This window comes from Triticum dicoccoides, chromosome 1B (assembly GCF_002162155.2).
Source record: "Triticum dicoccoides isolate Atlit2015 ecotype Zavitan chromosome 1B, WEW_v2.0, whole genome shotgun sequence".
In the NCBI taxonomy this organism is placed as follows: domain Eukaryota; kingdom Viridiplantae; phylum Streptophyta; class Magnoliopsida; order Poales; family Poaceae; genus Triticum; species Triticum dicoccoides.
The window spans coordinates 689533855-689539555 of record NC_041381.1 but is presented as its reverse complement, the minus strand read 5'-3'; the positions used below and the strand labels follow the sequence as shown (position 1 = coordinate 689539555).

General features: G+C 40.8%; 1 long non-coding RNA gene across 8 annotated transcripts in view; it reads right to left on the bottom strand.

Moving 5' to 3' along the window:
- Positions 1-3459: 3459 nt before the first annotated feature.
- The window catches only part of LOC119349709, a 10784-nt gene continuing 8542 nt past the window's right edge, over positions 3460-5701 (bottom strand). For 6 of the 8 annotated variants that reach the window (XR_005169506.1, XR_005169501.1, XR_005169503.1 and 3 more), the window contains 2 exons: positions 4717-4840; positions 3460-3786 (listed from right to left, as the gene is read on the bottom strand). This is a non-coding gene — a long non-coding RNA (uncharacterized LOC119349709). Of the gene's footprint in view, positions 3787-4634; positions 4841-5701 lie in introns of all 8 variants that reach the window. The other 2 variants (XR_005169504.1, XR_005169505.1) reach the window with 2 other exon arrangements.

Sequence of the window (5701 nt, the reverse complement as noted above, 5' to 3'; positions counted from 1 at the left end):
ATTCGCACAATATGAGACAAGTTCTCTACTTAATCAGTCGACTTGAAGGTCAAATATGTCAGGAACCAAACAAATTGTGGCACCAGCAGTGGGCTTAGAATCTGGTGAGGTAGTAACAAGCGATTATTTTCCCCGAAAGAGGAAAATGCAATATAGTAACCTGAAAGATCAAACTCGTGAAGCTCCTGTACGTATATATGTCTAAGTTGTATGCATCTAGAGTTTCTAGACATGTATGTGCTCTCCTCTGAAGCGATGATCATAGCAAAGCACGCATAATAGAGCTTTAGCGTAGTAAAGGTAGTACCACAGTAAATAAGCAAATGCTCATACGGATTACGCAGCTCGTAATACAAAAGCACATGATTCCAACGATCAGAATATAAAGATTCTATCTGGTTACACATAAAAATTGCAAACTAATTCAACTGCATCCTTATTCTAACACAGATAACAAAAATCTACATAGTGGACAGTGGGAACAACTCTATTCTAATAAACATAACCCAAAAATGAAAGGTCATACACAAGCTAGTCCTCATCCATGGTCTCAGGTTGGAGGTTGTGTCCCTGGTTTCAAGGGAATTTTGTGATCACACTCTCTAGGAAGAGGTAGTACTGTTAATTCTGTGAAAACTTCCTTATATTTTTCCAATAGAGGAGCAAGTTCAGCAGGGATAACTGGTCTGTGCATTGCTGATTCAGTGTCTTCTATTTCAGTCCGCAGGATATATCCCATGACGCCCTTCTGGAGCATCTTGTCCAATTTGAGAGCAGATATAATGCACTTTTCTTTAGGAAGAGTGTGATCAAAAAGTGTTACTGGAGAACCATTCTTTGTGACAATTAAAATCCTTTCTACTAGATCAAGACAGATAGGTCATAGGGCTGTAGCTATAAATCTAGTCCGCTCCCAATATGATGTCATAACTGCCTAGGTCAAGCAGTTTGAAAGAGCTAGAGAAGGATTTCCCCTGGATAGAGAAATTCCTGTGTGGAACTATGCTGTCAGATATCAAGTGGGCACCCCCAGCTACTGTAACTTTCTTTGGGGCCATAACTGTCTGATGACAATTGCTTTTTATGGCAAATTCTTTACTCATGAAAGTATCTGAGGAGCCACTGTCCACTAGGGCAACTGCTTGTTTACCATCTATCATCAGTAGCAAGGAAAATGTAGTTGGACCAGTAGTTCCCTCTGCTGCATGGTAAGAAATATACATGGCCTACTTAGTTTGGTCCTGCTCAGGTGTGTTAGGAGCAGTATGAAAGGCTTTCTCAGGAGATTGTATGTCCTCGGTACTAAGTTCTATTTCAGTGTCATCTTCTACTTCTTGCAATATGTGTAGTGTTTTGCCAATTTTGCATTTATGTTGTCTAGACCAAGGCTCTCTACAGTACCAGCAAGCTTTGGCATTTGGAAGAGGATTGTTAGGTTTTTCCTGTTGTACCTGCTGTGGGAGTGGAGCCAGTGGAAAATTATTTTTGAAGGGCTGATTATACTGTCCAGAGGTAGTTCTTTTGGCAGCTGCTGCTTTTTCATAGATCTTGGAGTACCAGTATGCCTCTATCATGCCAATGGGTTTGTGACCACACACATCATGTTTGATATCTGCTTTAAGGCCTCCAATATAACAGCTGAGCAGAAAGTTTTCCTGCGGACAGGGATGGTCTCTCTTCACTAGTGCAACACACTGTTCAAAACTGTCAGTGTAATCTGCTATGCTGCCCTTTTGCTGAATATTTTTCAGTGGCTCGACAGCCTCATGGACATTTGCTTCAGAGAACTTGTCTGCAACTAAATTACAAAACTGCTGCCAAGTAATCATTTGCCAAGGAACACAAATATTCTTTAACCAATTTGCTGCCCTGCCTTGCAGATGACCAGTTGCTAGGTTCACCCATTGATCATATGGTGTACCTGACATATCAAAGAATTTCTCACAATTAACTAGCCAGCCAATGGGGTCCTCTCCACTGAATAGTGGAATTTCCAGTCTAGGTCCTCTCAAAGTAGCTTCAGCAAAATAGGAAGGTCCTCCTAGCTGAGTTGCATGTTGATTTCTTTGTGCATTATACAACTGACCAGCAGCTTGGTACACTTGTGGCTGCATTAGACTGGTTGGAGTAGTAGTGTTGATAAACTGTCCTGTAATTCTGTTGTAAGTGTGTGGAGGAACATAGACAGGGGCTGACAGAGGAGCATAGTACCCACTATTGCCTGTAAAACCCATGGCTTGAGCCTTATCATTCTTGCTGATTTCTTGTGGAGCTATTCGAAATTGAGGATGCTCAGGTAGTACAGGTTGTCTGAGCGTAGTTGTGTGGGTACTGTCAGTAAACAAGTCTGCTGTTGGCAAGCTGGTTGTGGCTCCTGGGATTTGTGTGCTATGAACAGAACACTGTAGATCGAATGTTGCACTCAAATTCTTTGTGACAGCTGGAGCACTTGGTATACAGGCATATGATCAGCAGCTATATGTATGAGATGCTGGGGTGTGTTAATACCTGGGCCAGTGATAGGTGCTGCTGATGGCGTCACACACTCTGACTTAGTTGGTGAAACACTCTGCAGGATGAGGTTCAGTGTCTTTCTGAAGCTCAAAATTCAGATCGGCTAGTTTCTGTTCCACTCTCGGCATGGTTACCACCTCAGATCGTAATTGCTGTACTTCTGAGCGTAATTCCTTCAAATCAGAGAGCTCAGCCCGTAGTTCAGAGTGATCTGAACCTTGGCACGTGTGTCGGCCATCTTCAGATTGGATCGGTGCGAGAGACGGGCTATCGATCTCGCCCCAATTAACTCCGATCTGGACCCAACTCCTTGAGCATGAGTAGGAGGACCAGGAATTTTACAGGAATCACAACCTGCCCGCCTAGCTCCTGCCCTACGCCTTCAGGGACAGGAATTTTACCGCGAGGAGAAGATCCCCAAGCAACCTTCCAGGACTCGCTGACCTATGCCCGAATGAACTCCACCACCACGTTCGCCGCCACCGCAAACAGGGAGGGATGTTACAGGAGAGACCAACCCCTCGTCCTCCACTGCTCGATTCACCGCCGCAATGTCACCGTTGCCGAGAAATCGACTGGCTTCTGATACCTTTGTGAGAACTAAATCACAGGAATCACTCGATCTATGGAGGGGACTGAGAATATTTGGATTAATCGATGAAAGCGGAAGGTAATCAGGTAGCTGCACGGGAGGAGACCCGGCTTACAGTACAGTATCTAGGGTTCTAAGCTACAATAATGTCTGGAGTTGGTTTAAAGTAACAGTGTTACTGACGTTGGCGGTAAAGTACGGCAACGCCATCCGAGCCGCCCATCTTGGCTTACATGTCGTGCTTCGATCTCAGCCGTCCCTTATCTGAACTTCTCTGTTTCTCCTTGAGCGTCTGTTTCTTCAGTTCAGCAGTAGCAGGACTGGGTCCTGACAGATAACAAAAATCTACATACTAGACAGTGGGAACAACTCTATTCTAATAAACATAACCCAAAAATGAAAGGTCATACACAAGCTAGTCCTCATCCATAATCTCTCCAATCCACACATTCTCCAAATATATTTTTAAGAACTATATAAGGTACCAACTACCAAGTTGATCATGAGATGTTCGGTTTTGAAAAGAACAAAATTGGCGTCCTCTTGAAAAATCATCTGTATATGAACAGCTGTCATTAGGGCCCACCACTCTCAAATTTGTCAGAGCTTCTCCCTGTCCTGTTTCCTTGGTGGCGTCTCCCTTGTGCAAACTAACGGACTACCATCAGGAAAGCAGATTCCTGGAAGTCAAAATGACAACAAATGCAGCTTCAGCAAGAACTGACAGCATGACGACAACAAATGCAGTTGCTGCAAGAAGTGCCACTGAGATCATTTCAATTGCTTGAGCATAGGGAAAAGATGGAGATTAGCATTTGACAGATTGATCACTTTGCAGTTTGTATAATTAAAAGACTGTCTTATTTCTGCAATGATGTGCACTGATGGATATAACATGTTGCTTACGAATACCGAGGAACATGGAGAGTCAACTAACATGTTGTATCAAATTGTAACTGGGCTAGTGATCTATCAGATGAGCCCACTAAATCTTATTAATATGTTGTGCCGAATTGTAAAATAAAATACATAAAGTGTCATGCACGTGAAGAGACTTATTTATCATAGGTATTCAATAGACAGAGAGTCTGCTAGGCTGTGTTTCTCAATCCACAGAAGAAAGCGTTGTCAAGTAAAAATAATCAGAAGAACAAATAGAGAGGAGGATGCCAAGGCAATCAACAGAAAAAGAACATTAAATGCATGTAGTAATCTAGTACTATAGAGCCAAAGATATCCATAGTATATTAAGAAAATGAGTGTTTCATTATTAAATCATTAGACAGGAGGTGTTTGGATTTATATTTTTTGCAGGCTGCGGTATAACTTCAGGTATGGATACTGTAGCATGAACACAAAAACTGCCACAAGGTTGTATGAACAAAACAAAATAAATATTTGTCTAGCTTGAAAGATATATACAAAACGACAAATACGCTAAAGGCGCAGCAAGCGAAACTGTATAAACATATGACAATGGTAAATACTGTGCACTATGTTACTCTTCGTGAGACAAAAACATGCATACCATATCAAATGACAGAAGAATATTGTTTGTTCAGAAAACAAATAGGTCTTGTCAAAGGTCCAAGGCTCCAAATACAGTGTACCTTTGAGAAAAGGACCATCTCAATGAGCTCATACCTTGAGCTTGGTCTTCTCATCCAAGCTCCTGCTTGCTCATAAAAGTGAGGGTAGTGTAGTATTGTTTTCTTTCCTCGTAATTAAATAAATCTGTAACCAATAAACATTAATATTTCTGAACAATGTGACAAATAATGCAACTGAAAATGTTACGTCAATTCAAACAACGCAAGCTGATAATCAGTCAAGAGCAGACCAGACTGTCCTCCATGAAGTGGGTCCCTCAACATACCAGTGCTGTAACTCGACACTATACCAGCGCACATCACAACAACCCTCAAAACACACTTGATTAGAGGTACTTCTAGAAAACCAATCAAGTTCGTAATATAAAACTACTTTCAATATGCAGCCCAAATTTGTAGACAATATGAGCATGCATTTCGACCTACAGGCTACAGCTAAACTCAGTTTCTTCTCGGTCTAATCATCTAATGGAGCTATCCTGCATATCCAAATTTCGTACAAAATTATTTAACTGATATATGCCAAATCATTTTAGTTCTATTAATTACATAATTAAAATTGTAATTGCTGAAGTACATGAGGTATACTAATTCAAAGGGAAAACCTTAAAATTGATAGGGTGGTTCCATGGTTATTGATGGTGGATCATGCTATTAGATCTTTTGTTACTAAATTGAAAGGGATGCATTTTTTATTTATTTGCTGTAATGTAAATTGTATTTGCTGTAATGTAAATTGCATAAAGTTATTGTAAGAGCCTACCTGTCACTGAATTGTAGGTTCGGAGGATGGTTAGTTTAGCGTTGACAGACACGACAGTGGATTTTTTGTGGAATTGGGAAGAACAGGACATATATTGATTGGTTTGATAATTGTGAATATTTATGCTGTATCTTTTGGCATAGAAGTATTAAGAAAGCTTCTAATATGAGTAACAAGGTAAAAAAAAGAAAACTCAGGCATAACTCAAATCAAATATTATAA